At 43.9% G+C, this 23,941-nt stretch overlaps 1 long non-coding RNA gene across 1 annotated transcript in view; it reads left to right on the forward strand.

Annotated features, from left to right (window-relative positions):
- Positions 1 to 21,316, forward strand: part of LOC149869558 (uncharacterized) — a 72,302-nt gene extending 50,986 nt beyond the window's left edge. The window contains exon 4 of the long non-coding RNA XR_016441109.1: positions 21,238 to 21,316. This is a non-coding gene — a long non-coding RNA (uncharacterized LOC149869558). The remainder of the gene's footprint in view (positions 1 to 21,237) is intronic.
- Positions 21,317 to 23,941: the final 2,625 nt, after the last annotated feature.

Genomic DNA, 23,941 nt, shown 5'->3' on the forward strand with positions numbered 1-23,941 from the left:
TTACAGTGGTGTGGGTTGTTAAAAGTACCTGGAAAGGACCACTCCACCGCTCAGTTAAAGGTTCCTTTTTTCACCGTTGCACCAAGACCCAGTCTCCCGGGCGGAATTCATGTATCAGAACATCTAAAGGCAGACGTTGAAAGGAGGCTGCATACCTGTGAAGAGAAGACAAGACAGACTGCAAACCAATAACATACATGTGAAGCTCGCTATTACCTAATTCAAAAGTTACATTTTCTCGCATCCCAGGAGGTAAGACCCGAGGAGGCATGCCAAACATAATTTCATATGGGGTTAATTTGATGCCTCGTCGGGGAGTGTTTCGAATGCAAGTAAGAGCTAGCGGCAATGCTTGAGGCCACTTAAGGCGTGTTTCAATACATATTTTGGTGAGTAGAGGCTTTAAGGTCCTATTCATGTGTTCCACTTGTCCTGAACTCTGTGGTCTCCATGGTGTGTGTAGTTTCCAAGTGATCTTGAGAGCTTGTGTGACTTCTTGAACTACCTTTCCCACAAAGTGTTGTCCTTGATCCGACTCAATGGATTCGGGCAGAGAATACCGGGGAATGATCTCCTGCAACAGACACTTCACTACTGTAGCCACAGTGGCAGTCCTGGTGGGCCATGCTTCGACCCAACTAGAGAGCTGGTCTACCATGACAAGTAAAAACCTATGATGTCCGGATTGTGGGAGCTCAGCAAAATCAATCTGCCATGCTTGTCCAGGGTACGCTGCCCAGGGTCTACCTCCCATTGGCACAGGAGGTTTCGTTCGAGGGTTTACTTTCTGACATGTGATACACCTGGTAGCAATACGCTGAGCTTCTACATATAGCCCTGGGGCTACTGCTTGGCGGATCACTAGATCACCCATAGCCAAGCCTCCCATATGGGTACTTGCATGGAGCTGGTGCAGCACCTCCTGAAGCAATGGCCTGGGTATCATGACTTTCCCTCTTGGTACTATCCACCACCCATGGGAGTTCTTTTCTGTGCAAGCCTCCTGTGCAAATTTATCTTCTTCAGGGGAATACTGCGGGACTAGATCCCGGACGTATGGCCATACGGCATGGGACAAGGCCTGCCTGGATACTTCCTTTCGCCTCTGTCTCTTCTTTTGCTGCCGCATCAGCCCTTGCATTTCCAAGCTTATGCTTTTCCTCAGCAGCCTTCCCATGGCCTCGCACATGAATGACTGCTGCCTCTTTAGGCTGGTGGAGTGCATCTAGTAGCTTGATAATCTGGGGGCCGTTAGTAATTCTATTCCCAGAAGCCATAATGAAACCCCTTTCTTTTCACAATAGTTCGTGTGCATGAACCGTAGAAAAAGCATAGCAAGAATCAGTATATACATTAACCTGCCGGCCTGTCCCCAACTGTAATGCTCGGGTGAGCGCAGTGAGTTCCATGGCCTGTGCCGACCATGAGCTCGGCAATGACTCCCTCCATACTACCTCATCCAAGGTTACCACTGCACATCCTGTTCATCTTTTTCCATCGATGACAGAGCTGGAGCCGTCTACGAAGTATTCAGCATCTGGGTTTTCAATTGGGTCCTCAGCAAGATCAGGTCGCACCTGTGTGGTTTGATTCAGGACCTCAAGGCAGTCATGCGTTGGTCTCCCTGGTTCCGGCAGCAAGGTTGCAGGATTCAAGGCTGTAGTATGTTTGAAAGTAAGTCCTGGATTAGAGAGCAAAAATATTTCATACCGTGATTGTCTGGAGGGTTTGAGAAACTTTCCTCCCTCAGTCCCTAGAATCTTTGGAACTCCATGTGGGGTGTGTATTTCCATATCTACACCCATGACTATCTTCTGGACTTCTTTGACAACCACTGCTGTGGCTGTCATAGCCCGAAGACAGGCTGGCCACTCGAGCGCAACTGGATCTAGAACCTTTGAGTAATATCCCACGGGTCTCCAGGTTGGGCCTGATGGCTGTGTCAGCACCCTTGATGCAACCCCTCGATTCCCATGAACATACAGTCGATATGGCTTTTTATCATTTGGGATGGCCAGGGCAGGAGGCTGGGTTAATGCTGCCTTAAGCAGATCAAAGGCGTGCTGCATTTCTTTAGTCCACTTCCATTCAGTGAGACTCTCCTTAGTCAGGGAGTCATACAGTGGTCTAGCCTTTCCTCCATAATCTGGTATCCATAATCGACAGAACCCAGTTAGCCCTGGGAATGCCCGCAGCTCCTTGGGTGACTTAGGTGAGGCTAGACCTTGGATTGCTTGTATGCGGTCTGCACTCAGGGCTCTGACTCCCTTTGAGAGCTTATATCCCAGAAATGTAACTTGAGGCTGACATATTTGGGCTTTCTCTCTAGAGACCTTATATTCTTTTTCCCCTAGAGTGTTTAGCAGTGATCTGGTGGCTTCCTCGCAGAGTTGCAAATTTGGGCTTGCAACCAGCAGGTCATCCACATACTGGAGGAGAGTCACTGCGGGGTGCGATTCCTTCCACTCCTCCAAGTCCTTCTGAAGGGCAAGTCTGAAAATATGGGGGCTGCTATGAATCCTTGTGGGAGAACCATCCACAGGAGTTGGGCTTTATGGAAAGTATCTGGGTCCTCCCATTCAAAAGCAAACAATTTTTGACTCTCTCGGTGAAGGGGAATGGAGAAGAAAGCATCTTTCAAATCTAGAACTGAAAATATTTCGGCTTCCCCCGGTACTTGTGTCAAAATTGTGTGTGGGTTCGGGACTACAGGGTGGTCTGAAAGAACCTTCTTATTTACTGCTTGCAGGTCTTGGACCAGTCTATATGAGACCCCATCTGCCTTCGGCACTCCAAGAATGGGGGTATTATATGATGAGGACCCTTCCACTAGCCATCCGTACTTCTTGTACTTTTCTGTTAACAGCTTGAGTCCAACCCTGGCCGCTCGGCTGAGTGGATACTGCTTTACCCGAACGGGCCCCTCCCCATCCTTGAGTATGATCTTTATCGGGGAGACCAACTTAGCTCACGCAGGGGTTCCATCAGCCCATACCGAAGGGTCTACTCCAGTCATGTGATCTTCAGAACTTACTACAGGGCGTCAGTCCTCCAGGAGAGCCATCTGATAGTTCAAGCTCTGCTTGACAGGTAACTGGACCACCATCTGGTCGTCTCTGAAAAATATCTCAGCTTGCAGTTTTGTGAGTAGGTCTCGCCCAAGTAGTGAAACCGGGCAACTTGGAGAATATACAAAGGAGTGCTCAAGCAAATGGTCCCCCACTTTGGTGAGGAGTGGCTTACAAACGGGGAGTCGGGATTGCGTTCCTTCAATCCCTTCCACAAGAACATGCTGTTCGTTAGTTCCTGTATGGGGGTGGTTTTCTGGAATCATTGAAAATGTAGCCCCAGTATCAACCAAGGCTTTAAAGTCTGTGCCACCAATCCTAATAGTTACCATGGGATCTTCTCGGGCTCCAACCTGAAGAGTAGTGGTCTTAGATCCCTGTCCCCTTCATTCTGTGTCCTCACCCTTTTCCTCTGCCCACATGAGGTGACCCCTTGGTTCACCCTCTCTCTTCTCCTTCAACTTTGGGCATTCCCTCTTCCAGTGTCCTTTCTCCCTACAGTAAGCACAAATGTCTGCTCCCACTCTTCCTCCTTTCCCTTTCTGTATCCCAGTTTTTCCAGGGTTACCTCCAGTTATAGCAGCCACCAGCGCTGCCATCTGTCGCTGAGCCTTTTTATCCTCCTTGCACTCCTGCACTTGCTCATGATTCCCATATACCTTATATGTGATTTCCACCAGCTCTGAAATCGGTTTCCCGGGACTTCCCTCAGTTTTCTGTAGCTTCCTATGAATATCAGCAGCGGATTGACCAATAAACATAAGATTTACCATGCGTTGATTATCTGGGGCTCCTGGATCTAGGTCCAAAAACTTGTGGAATGCCTCGTACAGCCTCCCGAGGAAGGCTGAGGGGTCCTCTTCTTTTCCCTGTCTCACTTCATACAATTTAGATAGATTAGTAACCCGGAGCACTGCCTTCCCCATTGTTTCCACTATAATCCCCAGATACTGTGCACTCAGCTCTCTTCCTGCTGCGGTATGATTATCCCATCCCGGTTCCTCAACAGGGCAGGTATCACGCAAGGTATGACCGGTGGTTCCCTCCACTTCTACCCTGGCTGCTGCAATGCGCTCTGTCATCCCCAATACTAATCTCCTCTCCTCAGGGGTCAGGAGGGTTTGGAGCATCATCTGGACATCAGCCTAAGTGGGTCGATGGGTTTGCCCAATGGATCAAAACAAGTCCCTCATCTTTTCAGGGTCTTCATGAAAAGAGGGGCTCTGATTCTTCCAAATGAATAGATCTGAAGTACTAAATGGGGTGTAGACAAAAGTTGTATTGCCCCCCTCTCCGATAACCTCTCGCATTGGGCAGTTCAGTACAGGCTGTCATTTTACAATACTGTGCAAATTATAGCTCTTATTTCCTGATTCAGATGGGGCACTTGGCTGAGGCACTCGCTCTGAATCATTAGGTATATTTTGATACGCCGGTGGTGGTTTCTCTGAGGGAGGGAGCGGTGGTGCAGAAGGACTGGGTCCTGGGGAGGTGTCTGATTCAGCCTCGCTACCTGTCAGGGTGACCAGAGAACGAGCCCGATACTCGGCTAATTCAGGATCCCCCCCCAATTAGTCTTGGGGAGTACAGGCGGTCCCCCTCGGGTCTTTTCTTTAACAACCGTCACGTGAGATTTTACTAAGCATTTCTTAATCCAAGGTGGCTGATCTCAGACCATTTCTAACCAACAGTCTATGTAAGGGAACTAATCTCAGTGTCCATCCTGCATAATTACCCCATAGACGGCCATCACTTCTTTCACTACAAAGGATCCTTTTGGGGTCCAGTGGACCCCAAATGTTGGCCACTCAAGTTGACAAAACTTAATTATATCATCCTTTTTCATCTTTACCCCATAATCTGCCTGCTTTGTAAATTTGGTAAAGTTTCGTAAAACACAACCTAGAGGAGTACTTGAGTTTTCTACACGGGAGCTACCCGCACCCATTTTAATGCCCACAAGAATGCGTCCGACGCACACCAAATACCAGAAAGCATGCACCAAAAGATCTGAGCCAAAGACTGTCCACAAAAGTGCGTCCCACGCACACCAAATTCCGGGCCAAAAGAATCCCCGGAACAAAACCAAATCGAACAAGTCTCTTTGTCCCCAGATCCAAAAACCAAATTGGGCAAGGGAATTTGTATACTCACTCAAGTATCCTAGAGATCTTGATTGGAATGCCGGAATGTGTGTCTGGCATCCTCAGAAACCAAGAATTTTACACAGGTAGCCTTTAACCTCCCGGGTACTCTGACTCACATCTCAAACCCCCTGGGCGAGCCCAAAAAGGCAGCTCGGTGCGCACTCCCCATGGCTGCAGGGACGATCTTGTCACTGGGTCCTGAGGTGGTCCAGGAGGCTCCTGGCTGGCTCACCAAATTGTTGCACAAACAGCGGTTCGTTCCCTGGAGGCACGCAGAGATCACAGACACACAGACATCAGTCGGCACTTAAGGGTCTATTTGCTTGCAAGCAAAGGTCAGAGCAGAGCTAGATGCTCAAATTAACTCTGACCCCTGATTGTGTTTGCAAACAGCATTTATCTTCTCAAATCTTCTGGGTGTGTGCGCAGACACAGAAGTTCTTGCAGCTTACTTCCGTTTCATACAAACATACATGTAACTACATCATCACATACATCGCATGTATAGTATAATTAGTTATTTGAGTAGGGGGGGTGGAGAGGTAAATATGCAACAGCTAATTAAGCATGCTCAATGCCACAGGGGTTTATCAACAGTTCGTTCCCCAAGGCTATACAGTTAAATTCCAGTTTCTGTAATCAGCATGAGAAAGACTAAGGAGGAGAGGGAGAAACCTTGGGCAGCATTCTTTTCTTATCAAGAGCAAGATGCAAGCTGTGTAATTCTAACAATATCGTGGGGGTATTAATCCCTGGAACAGACTAACCAGGTTTGGAGTCTGGCAGTTTTGTCCAGGATTAAAGGTCTGGCAAATTTGGGCCTTTAAAGCCTTGAACAGGGAGTATTAATCCCTGGAATACGCTGAGCAGGATTGGAGCTTGGCAGTTTTGCTGGCATGTGTTGGGCCAAGGTATGACCTAGCACATTTGGGCCATGCTGAGTGCTTGGCACATCTTGTTGCTGTTGAAACTTCTTTTGCTTTTATATAGCTGTGTAAGTGAGCCTTGCTATATATTCCTTTTTGTATTTCCTGGGTTTTGAGAGGGATAATGTCATGGGGTTATTAATTCCTGGAGCACACTGACCACGGTTCAAAGCTGGTAGTTTTGCTTGCAGTTTTTGTCTAGAATTAAAGGCCTGGTAGTTTTTAGACAGCATTAAAAGCCTGGAACAGTTTTGTGACAAGGTGAGAGCTTGCAGGTTTTAGGCCAGGGTAAGTACCCTGGCACCTTTTGTTGTTTGGTCCAGGCCTCAGTGCAAAATGGCCTGTCTTTTGTTCCTTATCCTGGCCCAACAAAGAAAAGCCTGACCCTTCTTTCAGTTCTGTTCCAATTTTCTGCACCAGCAGAGCTGGGGATTGGGACTAGGAATTTTGGGGTGCAGTATGCTGACGGAAGCCACAGTTAACCCCTCAAAGCCACCACACTGAAGTGGAGGTCGGTGCCCTACAGCAGGAGTTACCAACCTTTTTATGCTGCGAACCAGCAAACTACGGACCAGAAAACCACAGACTGGAAGTGACCGTGCACCAGGCAACTGCAGCACAGCAGTATGCTGGTCACTTCCAGTTTGCAGTTTGCTGGTCTGGGGTTTGCTGGTCCACAGTCACTTCTGGTTCAACAGCCAACCCTCCTGCAGACCGGCAGCCAACCCTTCATGGTCTGGTACTGGGCTGTGGCCCAGGGGTTGGGAACCCCTGTCCTACAGCGTGCCAGAGAGCAGTGAGAGCCCCCTTGCAATGCAAAAGGACTCTAGCAGCTCTCTGTGGCACAGCAAACCCAAGGAGCAGGACTCATAGGACTCTCTGGTGTGGACCTCCCTCTCCAGCCAATTGCTGTAGGGCAGGTATAGGGATGCAGACCCCTGGAACTACCCTTTGGGAGAGTCCCAAGTCCTGGACTGCCTGGATGGGTGAAGGCTTCCCAAGAGGATGCTACCTATAAACTGTGCCTTGTAGTTGGTAGTGTTTTAAATTCCATTTGAGGGGGGCGGTGTTTTCTTTGCCTTTGTTTTCTGTAATACATCTGCCCTTTGTTTTTACACTACTTGCAAGGAGGGGTTTTTGTTTTTGCAGGCTACCTCAATCAAATTCATTGATCCCAGATTTTGGGTTGGGGGCTCAAGCGAGTGAAAACTTATCGGGTACCACAAAATTTAAACCTAGCCCTTGTTGCTGTCAACCAGTACCCAGTAGAAGGTTACAATAGTATACTAAAATGTATATGAGTATAGTATGTTATCCATCTATATTTTCACTTTTTATAGCTCTTATTCTGAATGTTTCCATACAACTGTGAGTTTCTGCATGCCATGAGACCAACCCAGGCATTACTGTAGGATGAGGGAAAAGAATGCATTCTTGATCAGCAAACATGTCCTTTTTTTCTTTAAATTGCATCTCCTTTGATCTTACTAATTAATTTTAATTGTTGTAGATCTTTATTTTTGGAGATTGTGTAGAGGGATTGAGGAAAGTAATAGAATATAGGTACAAAGGAAGAGTTAAAGCAAGAATTACCTCAGTGTTGATAGCTAGAAGAGCAAATAGTAGAGTTGTCAACAGGGCTGGACAACGATATGGATTTCAGTGTCTGATGTTTCATTTGAGGGAGCAACAGGGCATCTATGAGGATATATTGTAGGTAGTGAGATTCATGGTGAGGAACGGATATGAAAGTCATCATCTGAAAGGTGGTAACTGAAGGCTTAGCAGTAGACAAGATGACTTTGTGGGTGACAATCTTTCATTTCATTCAACTTTGCCTGTTTTGCAGCTTGAAGATTGACTAGCAGCTCAATGACTCAAGCTCCTTGCTTGTGATTGTAAATCATCTGTCAAACTGTACTGGTGTGAATTACATTCCCTATGAGCTACTCTGCACTCAGAAAATTTTAGACTTCTACCAATTTCAGACTTCTTTCAAGATCATTTATCCTCATGTGACCTCTAACTTTACCAATATTTATTTATAATTTATTGGTGATGAATTAACTTGTGATTATCTGCATCAGGTCATGATTTCCCCTGCAACCTACATTAAATAACTGTCAAATACTTTCTTAAACACCTCTTAAAAAGTTTGCAAGGAAGTTGTTTATTGGATTCAGTGTTCAATTTATTTATTAATTTTGTATAAAAAATATAATGAATCCTTATTAAATGTTGTTATTAAAAATACAGGCAAGGAAACCTACTGTCATACTGTGAAACTGTTATTACAGTTTTCATAACAGGAATTTACTAAGATTATATGAGTTAATAAATTATACCCAATTGGTATTTTGGTTGGAGCACTAACATGAGGTAAAAATAATTTGAATATATTAAAAAATGTTTCAGCAAGCTAAGTCTGTCATGGATAAGAGACTGAGGCAATATTACATTTACAACAATGATGATAGTGAGGATATTTGTAATAGTTTACTGTTGGCAAATGTCTGGTCATAGATTAATTTAATATCAAATTATTAGATCTGAAAAGAGCACGAATGGCTAGAAGCAGGTAGAGGAGTTACATGATATGTACATTACCTGTCATCACTACAATCGTTTCACTGTGATTTGAATGAATGGGACAGGCTAATTTTTATAAACTGTGGTGTGCAATAAAGTAAAAGTGAATGATAATTGAGCATAGGTGAGAGGATTACAAGAAAGATTTAGAGGCTTTCTGGTGGATCATTTCTTTCCAGGATTATTTAATTTCATAAAATGATATCATAATAGAAAATTAGGGTTTGAAGTGGCCTCAGGAGGTCATTTAGATCCCCACCCCCCACCAAATCAGGACCTCCTCCAACTATATCATCCCAACGCTTTATCTAGCCAGGCTTTATATCTAGCTAGGTCTTAAAAACCGCTAAGGATGGACATCAGAATTTAAAAGAATATCACCGCTTCCTGCAAAAGGGACTGTGGCAGCATGGGGCGTTAGGTGGTGGCACCCATCCCCGGCACCCCCCTCTCCCCTCCAGTAATTCTTGATAGGCAATTGGCTAGTATAAAGAATATTGCCCTTTTATACCATTCCTCTTAAGGGGAATATATATTTTACCACTGGTTCTTTTCTATTAAACATAACATTCTGCAATAATTTACTGCTGTAATGATTGAGATGTTAAAGGCAAAGAGCAGTAAAGACAATCAAACCCCCTTACTCTTCTGAAAGAATTTCTATTACTTTCTAGAAGCTTGGTATGCATTTATAACACCTGTGTGTAGTCTAGGGGTTGTGTGCTTTAATATATACCTTAAATCAAAACACTTTGGAGAAAATAAAAATAAAAATTCTCTTAATAAATATGTAAAATAGACATATAATATAGATATATGCACTATAGCTACTTAAGGGCATCAGGAGTCAGACCAGTCAGTCCAGAATCCCGTGTCAGGTTTTCTGATTCCTCCTGCATGCATGTCTTTGGGTGGAGTTTCACTGGGCAGTGTCCACTGACTCCCTGAACACATCTGAGGGGTTGTGGGTGCTGGCTAATATGCTCTGCTCAGTGCCCCCACTCAGATCCCTTATTATTTACCTATGACTGCCATTCCTATCCCTGTTTTTTCTTTTGTTGTCCCCCATAATTAATTATTATGTATCTAGTGGCCCCCCTGATTAAAGATGGCTTATAATTGTCTCAGTGGGCCGAGGCCTTAGTGTTCCTCTCCGTGTGACAATTAAACACTATCATCCATATATTTGTCTTGTCGGTTTTTTAACCTGGTTATGTTATTTGCCTCTACAAGCTCATGTGGCAATAAATTCCACATGTTAACTACGTACTATGTAAAAAAGTTCTTCCTCTTGTTAGTTTTAAACTAATTTCCTGCTAATTTCATGTGGTAACTCAAAGTTCTAGTATTCTGAGATGTGGTGAATAGCAATGTCTTATTCACATTGTCCACACCATTCATGATTTTATAGAGCTCTATCATATACCTCCTCTGCTTTCTCGTATCCAAACTGAATAATTTTAGGCTTTTTCATCTCTCCTGGTATGTCAGTGCATTACCTTGTACTTGTCCACAATGAAATTCAAATGCCATTTTTTACCTATTCATTTAGCTTGGTGAGATGTGGTGGGGGTTGGGTAGGGGACACGTGTCCCCCAAAATAGGGTGCAGGACTGCCAAAGTAAGGTGCTCCCTGTCCACCTGGCAGCAGTGGAGGGCACAACTGTGTGCCACTGTTACTGCCACTTCCATGCCTCACCTTTGAAACCATGACAGCAGGGCACTCCCTCCAGTGCCAGGTCCTGTTTAATGGGCCATGGAGCCTGTTACTGCCTGGAGCAGCCCCAAGCCCTACTGTGGGCACAGAAACCTTGGGGGGGGGATGGGTCCAGAGTGAAGGGCACTGGCAGGGATGGGGTGCTGTGGGCTGGGAGTGAGGGGCACCAGTAGGTCAGGGGGGTGGTGAGCTGCAGGCTGGGAATGAGGGACACTGACAAGGCCGGGTGACTGTAGGTTTGGAGTGAGGGGCAGGGCTGCAGGGGCTGTGGCTAGGGAGTGAGGGGCAATGGTATGGGCAGGAGCAGGGCACCGGTATAGCAGGGCTGCTCAGTGCCACAGAGCAGTGTGGGAGGACAGCAGCAGCTGGACCCATATCCTGGTGTGCAAAGCAGGCAGGAAGAGCTCTGATTTTCCATGATAAAAAACCCAAGATCAAAAGTCAAAATGTATAGGTATTTAGATTTTATTATAGTGATTGAGGGATTGGTAGGCTTCCAAATTCCTTAAAATTGTAAATGTATAAATAAAACATTGTGTTCAACTGATAACTATATATATATATATATATATATATATATATATATATATATATATATATAGTGACATTTCATTTTAATCATGGAAGAACATGAATTTGGGAGTTTTTAATCAGAGAACTGGTGATTTCTTTATATCAGAAAATTTGCTGTTTTTTAAACAGAAAACCAGGAACCCTGCTTATCATATAGCTAAATATGGTACACATCTCCATTTTGAATTCAAAATTCCCAAAGCTCATCTACAGAAGTTCATGAGCATGCAAAGAAAACCCCTGGAACAGCCACTTATGTGCCTCACTCCTGCCAATCTTGCTAATAAAGTTATGAAGAGTTCTAGGTTGTATTATGAAAGGTTACCAAGAATGCTACAATAAGATTAGAGCACAAATTCTGTGGGCTGGATAAAATAGGATAAAAGGAAATGAACCAGTGATGATCCCAGAGGAAAGATTGATAATAATTTTAGTAATGTCCTTGATTTTTACATTATCACATATGGAACTGGTCTGTGAATAACGAGGTAAATATGTAGTCTATGACTTTTTGGGTTACTGAAAACAGATAGCTCTGATCTGCGTTACTGTTAGTTTGGACCTTCTCTATAACTAGGGTACAATTTGCAAGTTAAAATTTGCCAATTTCAAGCCCCACTAAGATTTCTTATTAAAGTCATAAATTATATGTTCAGTGTTAAAACACGCAATTCATTAATGTCTGTTTAGTCAGTATAGAGGTCAATAAAACCCTGTTTTCCTACAAAGTAAGGCTAGATAAATAGAATTAAACAGTTGTAAAATTTTATATGAATCTTTTTGAGCTGACATTTTGCATATTCTGTATTATTTTCTAAATGTTAAAAAAATAAATAAAATGACCCTTTCAGTAGAACAAAATAAAAATAATTTCATTGTTCAGAAAGTAATTGAAATGTAGTGAATAGTTTCCTAAATATCTAAGCTATCCTAAAAAAGTCAACAATATAGTACATCATGGGCTTTTAAAAAAAACTTTATAGCAATAAACACAATCAACAATTATTCTGGTTCAGAAATTATTTCTTGCTTACACTGAGTGAAAAGAGAATAAAGGCCAGTAAAATAAATCGTAATGTTATATGAGTGCAAAGATGGAGTTAAGCTTGCAGATTTCTTTGTCATTACTCTATACTGAAGCTAATGTAACAGAGTATATTTGATCCAATGAGAGAAACTGGGTGCATCTACACATGCATATTAATGTGTATGAATAAACTCCGGGGATTATTGATCCAAGGTGTTGTGTCTTCACGTGCACCCAGGATCTCAGCATGTTGAACTGGGTGCAAAAGGGTGAATGGTGATTGGTAAAGAAACCTCCAGAGTCCATCCATTAGCCGAAAGAAGAGGGTTCATGGCCTTGGACATGCACTCATAGCAAAAAGACATGTAAATGAATGAAATGCATAGGTGATTCCATGCTAATGAAGCAAATAATAAACAGGTGGAGCTTGAGATGGGAGGAAAAATGGGTGGAACAGAAGGTGGGACAGAGGTGGAGTAAATGTTAGTAAGTATAAACCAAAGTGTATAAATGTAGGAAGAATCTATTGTTCTGGGCAGCTCCCCGTATTCCTTTGGTGTGGGAGCTAGTCTGAAGCTGTCTCCATTCTGAATAAAGCTGGTGTGAGCAATGTGTGCTGGTGTTTGCTCCCTGCTCTGCTCTGTCTAATGAGTAACAGGAACCACAGGTAATTGGACCGTTGTCTCCCTAGTCATTGGGCGCTGCATGGAGTTGGGGTCTAATAGGCGTGTCCCCTGTGTAAAAGAAAGATTCTTGGAGAGAGAGATTTAGGTAGAACTCAGTGGTAAAATATTTCACTTCATTAAATAACTTGATTATAATTGAGATAAGACAAGATACTGTTCAAAATAACTCATGCATTCAGATAAGCTGAATTTATAACATTACCAAAAATGTCATCCCAAAAATCTCGGCAATGTTAAATTCTGGAGGCAGCTTCATCCATGTGACCCCAGTGAAGGCAAATGGATTGTTTGGATGTAGCTGGGGCTAGAAATTGATCCAATATCCTACCCTGCCAAAGATTCTTCTGAATAAGATAAAATAATACTTATTTGTTTTCCTCTAAATATTGTAGCATAAAAACTGAAAACAGGGAAGTATTATACAATACATTAGTTTCCCTGAAATACCAAAGATCTTTGTGGAAACAGGAGCAGTTCTTTATAGGCTGTATTTTGAAATGTTTCTGGAAGAAGAGAAGCTTTCAGTATTTCTCTTCAGCTTTATTTGGGAGTTATATAATCATTACAACTAACTGAAGGGAGTACATAACTCTTGAGGCAAATGAGCATTAAGAAATGGTAGGAACAAATGGGTACATTGCCCAATGTTTTAAATCCCTTGCATGTAATATCCATTTCAAGGTAAACCGATACTTTTGTTTGTTTTGTTTTTCCCTTAAGAATGTTCCCATCGGAGAATTGCCAGTTAGGATTACAGTTACCTGTGTGGAAAGGTGGTTCACAATTATAGCGTGGACTATAAGGCATTCAATCACAAGCATTCAAACTGCATGGAACACTAGGCTAATTTTAGATTAGAGCACTAATGTCATGGTCTGCTCCTGCATTCGTATTTCTTGATCTTGTAAAGAGGAGAGGAAGAAATACCCTATTTAATTGAATAACGCTGCAAATAACAATAACAAATAATAAAATAACACTTATTCGTACATTCCCATGGAGTCTGACACCACATGCCCATAATAACTGCACATATTACTTGTGTGAAATCAAGTCTAGTAATGTCCTCTTGTTGTTTGTCATTTTGTACTTCAGATAGGTAGGTTCCTAGGCCAATGAAGAGCTTTATTAATCTTAAAAAAGGAGAATTTGGAAAAGATCTCACTGCCTGCATATCTGTATGCATTCTGGCATCTTTAATTCTTAACTTTATATCTTGTTTTCAATATAGGGAAAATATTGGGTCAAAGTAGAGGGAAAAAATTTCCAAGCCCATTTGTTTAGAGAAGAATGTGAATGTTGTTTAATCATCCATAGAAGGATTTATCCGTGGGGAATGGGAAGGGGTAGGGGGGAAAGTAAGTAATCCCATTGCTTTAGGTGAAACTGTATATTTTAAGTATGTGCTGAAGTACTTAGTTGGACTGGCATCCAAAACTGGATAAACAGGCTATTTCCTCCTACTCTGAGAAGCCCCATTGATCCCTTTGTTTTCTTCCAAGTATTCAGTACTCAGGCTTCTGTCGTTCACTAAAGAGATTCTACCTCCATCAGAGAGGTCAGGCTTCCACAGCCTGCTTCCATCTTTTAATTTCTTCAGTTTATTTATTATTCTCTTCTTGGTTGTTCTTTCCATGTAGACTTATTTTAAGAAATGGACGTGTCGTAATATTTTTATTTATCTATACCCATATCAAAGCGTACAGTTACTTGGGCATTTTCACAAAAAGGCATGTAAATCACTTTCAGGAGAGGAACTATTCATTTAGGGTGCCTGTAGACATGTGGGGATGCTGCTCCAACACTGCTGTAATTACAGCGAATTGGGGCTGACTCAGTTAATCAAATGTGCTGGAACATGCTAATTAGCATGCTCCAGCAGCCTCCACACTTCATATATTCACTGTCTCCATCCTTCAAAATGTCAGCAGGGACACTTTGATTAAAGCTGGTCAAAAGAGCTTTAGTTAAAGTATCCCTCCCACCATTTTGAAGCATGAGACACTTAATACATGTGATGCTTCAGGCACTTTAATTACAGCAGCACTTAGAGGTGCTGTAATCAAAGTCCATCCCTCCCCAACTCTAGTTGAAGTGTAGGTGTGACTACTCTCTCAGGAACATGTGTGAGCCCCATTATAAATACAAGGAGATGCAAAGAAGTCTCTGGTGGACATAATGGGAAGGCAGTGAGTTACTCAAATTGCCAATTGCTCAAATCACGAGCAAGACCTTATAAAGGGGGATAAGACAAGGTGCTGTGTTTATTGATCATGTGACATAGACATAGTGGTTCAGGCATACCGTTTATAGAAACACACACAAATCATCATACACATCTTTATACACAGGCATACACATAAACAAAACAACCATTTTATCCACACATACAGCAGATATGGTTACCATCAATAATTGTTCAATATCAGCCCAGGGTGGCCAACCCGGGCTTATTGAGTTAATGATGATAGTTTCATAGTTTCTAGGGTTGGAAGGGACCAGAGTAGATCATCTAGTCTGAACCCCTGCCATGGCAGGAAAGAGTACTTCTAACCTCCTCTTAAAGGTACAAATTTAACCTCCTCTTAAAGACCCCCCAGGGTAGGAGCCAGCACCACTTCTCTTGGAAGTTGGTTACAGAGCCTAGCCGTCCTCACCGTGAAGTAGCACGTCCTGGTATCTAGCCTAACTCTACCCTCTGCCAGCTTGTAACCATTATTCCTGGTCACTCCTGGCAGTGCTTGGGGGAACAGGGACTTCCCCAGTGCCTGCTGATCCCCCCGACTAGTTTCTAACAGGCCACTAGATACCCCCTCAGCCGTCTCTTGTGGATGCTGAACAGGTTCAGGTCCCATAGCCTCTCCTCATAAGGCCTGCCCTGCTCTCCCCTGATCATGCAAGTGGCCCTCCTCTGGACCCTCTCCATGTTGTCCACATCCCTCTTGAAGTGAGGCGCCCAGAACTGGACGCAGTACTCCAGCTGCGGTCTGATCAGTGCTGCATAGAGGGGGAGGATCACCTCCTTGGACCTGCTTGAGATGCATCTGTGGATGCATGTGGAGGCACTTTTGGCCTCCCTGACTGCATTCCCACACTGCCGGCCCATGTTCATCTGGGAGTCAATGATGACTCCAAGATCCTTTTCCACCTCTGTACCGACAAGAAGGGAGTTCCCCAACCTGTAGGTATGGTGCCGGTTGTTCCTCCCCAGGTGCATCACTTTGCACTTGTCTGTGTTGAGTCCCATCCTATTCGCATCCATCCACCCCTGTAACCTGTCTAGGTCCGATTGCAGCCTATTCCCCGCTTCTAGCATGCCCACATCCCCCCACATCTTTGTGTCATCAGCAAATTTGAACAGGGTGCTTTTTACCCCCTCATCCAAGTCGCTGATGAAGATGTTGAACAGTGCAGGCCCGAGGACCAAGCTCTGAGGAACCCCACTGCCCACATCCCTCCAAGTCGAAAATGACCCATCCACCACCACTCTCTGGGTGTGGCCCTCCAGCCAGTTGGCGACCCAATTGACTGTGTGGGTGTTGACAACATAGTCCCCCAGTATCTTAATGAGAACAGGATGAGAGACAGTATTGAAGGCCTTCCAAAAGTCCAGGAAGACTATGTTCATTGTTACCCCCCGCATCTAATGATTTGGTGATCTGATCATAGAAGGCCACCAGGTTGGTCTGACAGGACCTGCCACTAATGAACCTGTGTTGGTTGCCCCTAAGCATGACCTTCCCTGCTGGCCCCTCGTGGATATGTGCCAGAATAATGTTCTCAAAAAGCTTGCTCAGGATCGAGGTAAGACTAACTGGCCTATAGTTTCCTGAGTCCTCCTTCTTCCCCTTTTTGAAGATGGGAACCACGTTGGCCCTCTTCCAGTCCTATGGCACCACACCAGAGCACCACGAGTGTTTGTAAAGCCATGCCAGGGGTCCTGCAATGACCTCAGCCAATTCCTTTAGGACTCTAGGGTGGAGATTGTCTGGACCAGCTGACTTGAATACATCCAGTCCCTCCACAAATTCCCTAACTAGTTTCTCACTAACCCTTGGCCTAGGTGTGCCTCCCCTTGGGCCCGAGGGGGCCCCAGTGGAGGGATGACTGTTCCGGTCCCTGCTTAGGAAAATGGAGGCAAAGAAATAGTTAAATATGTTAGCTTTGTCATCTGGTGTGATGACTAAATTTCCTAACGTGTCCTACAGGGGCCCCACATTACCCAGAACCTTCTTTTTACTCCCTATGTATTTAAAGAAGGACTTTTTATTGTCCTTAATCTGGGAAGCTAGCCCTAATTCCATCTCAGCCTTGGCCTTCCTGACTGCCCTCCTACATCCCCGAGCAACTGCAGTATAGTCATCCCTCGTGATGTCCCCTCCTTTCCATTGGGTGTAACCCTCCCTTTTACCTAGGAGACATTCCCGGATGCTATTGGTGAGTAATGGGGGCTTGTGTTCCCCCCTGCTCCCTTTGATCCACGTTGGAATTACCTTCCTTTGGGCTAGGAGGATCGTCTCCTTAAGGAGCAACCACTCTCCTTGGACACCTGTCTCCCCTCCCCTCTGGGACCTCAGTGCTTCCCCAGCTATTCTCCTCAGCTCATTGAAGTTTGCCTTCCTGAAATCTAAGGCTGCTGCCTTGCTGTAGGCCTTTGCCACCTTGCACTGGTTAGTGAATTCCAGCAGGCGATGATCACTGTCGCCCAGGTGGTCGAGCATCTGCAGCCCCCTCACCAGGTCATCTCCCGTGGCCAGCCTCAGGTCCAAAAAGGCATCTCCCCTGGTGGGGCTGTGCACCTCCTGGGTTAGATGGAGGGTTCTGACTAAGAACCTACGTGAGCAGTCAGATCTGGCTGACTACTTTTCCCAGCAGATATCTGGGAAGTTCAGGTCCCCCATGACTACCACATCCTTTGATTTCGCTACCTCCATGAGCTAACCTAAGAATACTTGGTTGAGCTCTTCCCCTTGGTTGGGAGGTCTGTAGTAGACCCCCACCTTTAAGTCTCTTTCCCCTCAACTGTCTTGTATTCTAACCCAAAGCACTTCAGAGAGCCCTTCCTCTGATTCTTTGTTTATTGATGAGGATGGGTATTCCACCTTAATGTAGAGTGCCCTGCCCCCACCTTTCCTTCCTATCCTGTCCCTCCTGTACAGCCTATAACCCTTGACATTCACCACCCAGTCATGCATTGAGTCGCACCACCTTTCAGTGATCCCCACTATGTCCAGGTTGGTGTCAGCTAGCAGGAGGGTGAGTTCCTCCTGCTTGTTTCCCATACTACGAGCGTTTATGTAAAGGCATTTGAGGCCTCCTGTGGATGTGTTTACTGGCCCCCTAATCACAGCATTGCCGTGGCCCCTGTCTCTTACCTGTGTATATGTTTCGCTCTTCTGTCTAGGCTGGGCTGTACTTGTGGGTGTTGCTTGGTTTGGCAGTCCGATGATTCCTCCATCCTCATCTTCCCCTTCCCCCAACAAGCCTAGTTTAAAGCCCACTGGAGGAGGTCTGCCAACCTAGAAGAAAATGCTTACCTTTAGGGGAAAGGTGGAGCCCATCCCATCCGAGCATGTCTCTTGTCGTGATGTGCCAGTCATGGTTGAGAAAGCCAAAGCCCGCCTTGAGACATCATTCCCGAAGCTGCCAGTTGTTCTCCACCATGCATGTTTCATGCTGTCTTCCACGTCCACTCACTGGTAGGATAGAAGAGATGATTTGAAGATAGCAGATTTGAAGATAACACCTGGAGTGGGGTGAACAGATGTGTCTATGCTCAGATGAAACAGCAGTAGAAAAAGAGACTCACCCAACTTGGCATTTTCAAAGTGTTCTTTTATAAGGAGTGGCATCCGTTGTTTCAGTGCTTTGGGGTTTTCCATACCCAACTTCTGTTTTTGTCATTGTTCTTCTTTTGTCTTCAGCTTATCTTAGCCTTGGAGTGTTCTTGTTGCCCTTCTATCAGGATAGGTGCATTCCTTCTTCTCATTATCTTCTTTTTGCCTTAGGCCTAAAAGGGATTCTTCAGCCTTTCATTAATTAGTTTACTGACTGGTAACTTACATTTGGCACCTTGTTGCTTACTTAATCAGTTAAATCTTCTTATCCCATCTCCGTGCCATTCTCTCACAATTCGCCCTTTACACGCACTCTTACATAAAGGCTATGCAGAGTTCATTCATTTATGTCAAGCAAAAGGATACAAAATGGAGTTTTCAAGTTGCTTACAGGACAAGACTAACATGGTTACATTTCACTATTATTACACTCTTTGTTAACATCAGCTACATTAGTTCAGTTCATGCTGCAAGTGCACCCTTCCTAGACTCAAGAAGGCACATATGGGTACTCTCAGCAGCTGCAGGGAGCCTTCCCAAGGACGAGCTGGGACTAAGGACTGGTACTCCCTGTGAAGCAACAGTGCCACCAAATGGTGATAGTGTGGTTCAGAAATCTACTGTCAAGTCTCCCAGACCCCATCCTCAATCAAGATGCTTACCCTACTCCACAGCCCAGTGCCACTCATAGCTGCTTTTGGGGTTTCTTTCAGCCCACTGGTCCTGTCTGCATAGGTGCATGCTATAGTCTGTCCCTAGCCAGGCCCTGCTTCTTTCTAGGTCCCTTTTGTCCCATAATATGGTCTTTGGGCTCTACAGCTAACCTGAATACCCTGACTTTATCTCAGACTAGTCTCTCTGGGGTCCCTTCAGTCATTTCCCTCAAACGGCCTAATTTAGCTATGCATGTGTATGTATGTGCCATGGTCCTGATGGTCACTTTTATGAGCTCCAGGTACAATTAGCCTGCTAAGCAGTTCAATAGCTTCACTTGGAGCACAAGCACATTTTCTAAGTTACCCTTACAGGCTGAAGAAAGCTAGGGACCCATAACAGAATCACTCTGAGATACAAATAGCTATGACATGCTTCTGGAAATGGTGTGTGATTTCTTCTGAGCATGTTCAATGACTGTTAAAGCAATTTATGTGGCAATAGTGTAGCTGTGTAATTCATGTATGAGCATAACTATTATTCAATTCTAAAAAGGGAAAAGGGAATTATAATTATAATTAGGAGTATAAGTAGCACTTTTCCACAGCTAACTTACCTATTTGGGGTTAATAGAATTCTGCCTTTTATTTTCAGTCTTTCAGAGAAAGGCTACATAGTTCAAACAAAAAACAAACTGTGTCCCCACATGGATGGCAGGCTTTATTTTTTCACTTCATTGCAAACAGATCGTATGCAAGAGGGAAAAGCCAACTTGCAAAACAGTAAACAAGGGAGTAGAGCATAATTAAATAACACAATAATCCCTGTAAATCAATTAATTCTATTAGGACCACTTAACTACAAGTTTGATAACCATCTCTTTAGTTTCATTTGTCTGCAATATACCTTTGGCATAGTCTAATGATGTCTTGAAGATGAGGAGAATGAATCAGTATAAATAAATATTCTTCTAGGGGGCCAGGGGCAGCTCACGTGAGACAGAGTGTAAAACAAGGGCTGTAGAGGGATTCATCAAAAATGGGTTTGTTTGACAAATCCATTCCTTTCAATACACTATAGCTACATGCACTGTAAAACATTAGAGATTTTTGTATAAACTTATAGGAATTTCCTTTTACTAGAACTCATTTATGCAGAAAAAGTCATTTAATGAAAAGCTTGCAAGATGAGAAGTCAGCCAACAATGTGTGGGGTTTTTGTTTGTTTGAATACCAAACTGATCGTAATGCTTTTGTCCACTGTCATAGAGAGAGGAGGAGAGAGAAAAAGTTCATGTGTCCATGAGGGTTAATTTGATTCTATTGATCAGTGTATCTATTACAAAAGGCAATTGATAGACTAAAGTTCAGGTGTGTATATTTGAGGTAAATTCATTTAATGAATAATGCACTGCTATGGATTGTAGTGACCCCACATACTGCAAATACATTAATAAGCGGCTGAGAATTAAATCATTTCTGACCTGTGATACCTGAAGGAAACTAAGATTTCATGCTTCAAGGAGGTGCTAAAATGAGAGAGCCCAGATCAGTTTGTGACTGGCAGATTAGAGAAGTAGATTTTTAGCTTCTTGTAGAAGAACAAGCTGAGAGGGGTCAAGAACTAAAGCTGGATGTTTCTGATCAGAGCCTGCCTGTAGAAACTTAGGTCTGGCAATCTGCTGAGAATTTGCCTCAGAAGAGATAGAAGAATTTGTTCCTTTGTAATGTAATATATACTTTATTTTGTGTGATGTATGCTTTGTTGTGGTCATTGTTTAAGTTTAGCAACTTCCACTGGAGTGTGACTCTTACAAGACAAAGCTGAAGGGTTGGTGTTGGAGACTGAACAGAGCTACCAAAATCTAGGAAGATAGAGGAAGAGGGACTTCTGTTCTACAGCAGCAAAGAGAAGGAGATTCTTAGAGATGATGTTACTACAAATGTACATAATGCAAATGAAGTCATATATATTTTGATTTTGTATTTCTTTTCCAACTTGCATGTCTCTTAGATGTTAAGATCTTGGGCACAAAAACTGTGGACGGAGTTGTATACAGGCACTAATCATCATCAAGACAAACTCAAATGGACATGCAGAGTGTATGCCACTGGACTTGAGTAAGTCTTTAAGATTATGTGGCCCAATATTGTCTGTCTCCATAACAAGTGGAGAGTACTATGCAGAGTATCTTGGTTACCTTGAGTTTGCTGACCATGTTGCAGCACTCCTTGATAAAAGGGATAAATAATTTATCGGTATTATCACAATATGTGTGTACCGAGAAATCCACTGAAACAGAAATACAGTTAATGATGTTGTTGTTTTGATTTGACTTCAAGTATCTTCAATGCTACCCTTCTCATACCACTTAATACAAAGCAGATGCTGAATGAAAAATGTTAACCAATATTAGACACTACTGTGAAATTACTATTACTTGAATTTTACTATTTCAATAAAGAATATGTTTCAGATTGAAATGAAACCCCTTTGTACAAATATCGAAGATTTGTTTCGAGCAGGTCATACACACCATGTTGTGCATCTCATTTATTCTATGTATATAAAAAAGGCATGGTTGGTTCTCAGTAAGAATCTTCACCGCTGATATTTTGGCAAATAATCATAATCTGAATAATTAAGTCATCAACCAATTGATTGATTAATGAACTAATAGCTAAACATTTATGTTTGAGGTACAATATTATGCCAAGTTTTTTTCTGAGATAAATCTTTTCTTTTTTTATATGTCAATAGTCCCATTTTAACTGGGTTCTTCAGTTTCAAAATTTAAGCAATACCATTCATTTGGGGAATCCTTGAAATAGAATAGCAAGCTAAGTCAGAAACCTGAAGCAAATGTTTAACTGAATTTGAAGAAATAATACTGATAGGCACAATGTGCCTCAGGCTAAAAAATAAATTACTTGATTAAAACTGTATTTCATGTAAAACTGGCTTGATGACATTAAATCCATAGATGGTAATATGCTAATCAGTTCTTCAATATCAATGGGAAAAGTCTAATTTATGTATCCAAATGTCAGTGATTCATAGATTCATAGACATTAGGGCTGGAAGGGACCTCAGGAGATCATCGAGTCCAGCCCACTGCCCAAAGGGCAGGAAGTCAGCTGGGGTCATAGGATCCCAGCAAGATAAGCATCCAATTTACTCTTGAAGGTGTTCAATGTAGGTGCTTGAACCACCTCCGCTGGCAGACTGTTCCAGACCTTGGGGGCTCGGACAGTAAAGAAATTCTTCCTTATGTCCAGCCTGAAACGGTCTTGCAGGAGTTTGTGACCGTTCGACCTCGTCATCCCTTGGGGCACTCTGGTGAACAGACTTTCCCCCAGATCCTGGTGGTCACCCCTGATAAACTTATAGGTGGCCATCAGATCACCCCTGAGCCTGCGCTTTTCCAGGCTAAGGAGTCCCATGGCTCTCAGCCTGTCATCGTAAGATCTGTTTTCCTGACCTCTGATCATGTGCGTGGCTCTCCTCTGGACTCTCTCAAGCTTCTCCACATCCTTTTTGAATTGTGGAGCCCAAAACTGGATGCAGTACTCCAGCTGCGGCCTCAGCAAGGCCGAGTACAAGGGGAGAATGACTTCCCGGGATTTGCTCGAGAAGCATCTATGGATGCACGCCAGCATTTTGGTCGCTTTACTAGCCGCAGCATCGCATTGCAGGCTCATGTTCATCTTGTGGTCAATGATGACCCCCAAGTCTTTTTCTTCTGTAGTGCTAACCAATGTAGCACTGTTGAGCCTATAAGGGCGCTGCAGGTTTTTCCTCCCAAGGTGGAGAACCTTGCATTTTTCAGTGTTAAACACCATCAGGTTCTCGTCTGCCCATTTGCTGAGCATGTCCAGGTCAGCCTGGATCACCCGCCTATCTTCTGGTGTGGATGCTTTGCCCCAAAGTTTGGTGATATCAGCGAACTTGGCCAGTCCACTCCTGACTCCAATGTCCACATCGTTAATGAAGATGTTGAACAGTATGGGTCCCAGGACAGAGCCTTGAGGGACCCCACTGGTCACAGGGCACCACGATGAGTGACTGCCATCAATCACAACCCTCTGGGTCCGACCACGAAGCCAATTTCCCAGCCAGCGGATCGTGGTGGAGCCAAAGGCCACAACTGGGCAGTTTGGCCAAGAGGTGATCATGGGATACCAGATCAAAAGCTTTTTTGAAGTCAAGATATATGACATCAATCTCTTCTCCCTTGTCCAGGTGATAGGTCACCTGGTCATAGAAGGAAATGAGATTGGTCAAACAAGACCTACCCGCAACAAACCCGTGCTGGCTGTCCCTTAGAATGTTAGCCTGGGCCGGTCCCTCAAGGATGGCCTCCTTAATAAACTTTTCTAAGATCTTCCCCAGGATAGAAGTCAGGCTAATGGACATGTAGTTAGCCGGATCCACTCTCCTCCCTTTCTTGAAGATAGGCACCACATTGGCCTTCTTCCAGTCTTCGGGCACTACACTAGAGCACCAGGAGTTTTCAAAGATCCGTGCCAGGGGCTGGGCTATGACGCTCGCCAGCTCCTTGAGTATCCTGGGGTGCAGGTTGTCAGGGCCAGCTGACTTGAAGGTATCCAGCTTCTCAAGGTGTTCCTTCACGAGGTCAGCATTTATGGGGGGTAGGGGATCCCCATCACCCAGATTTCCCTGTTCCATAGCAGGCATGGGCCTCCCGTGTGACTGA

Source organism: Crocodylus siamensis, chromosome 3 (assembly GCF_052110815.1).
Source record: "Crocodylus siamensis isolate JL-2025a chromosome 3, ASM5211081v1, whole genome shotgun sequence".
Taxonomy (NCBI): Eukaryota; Metazoa; Chordata; order Crocodylia; family Crocodylidae; genus Crocodylus; species Crocodylus siamensis.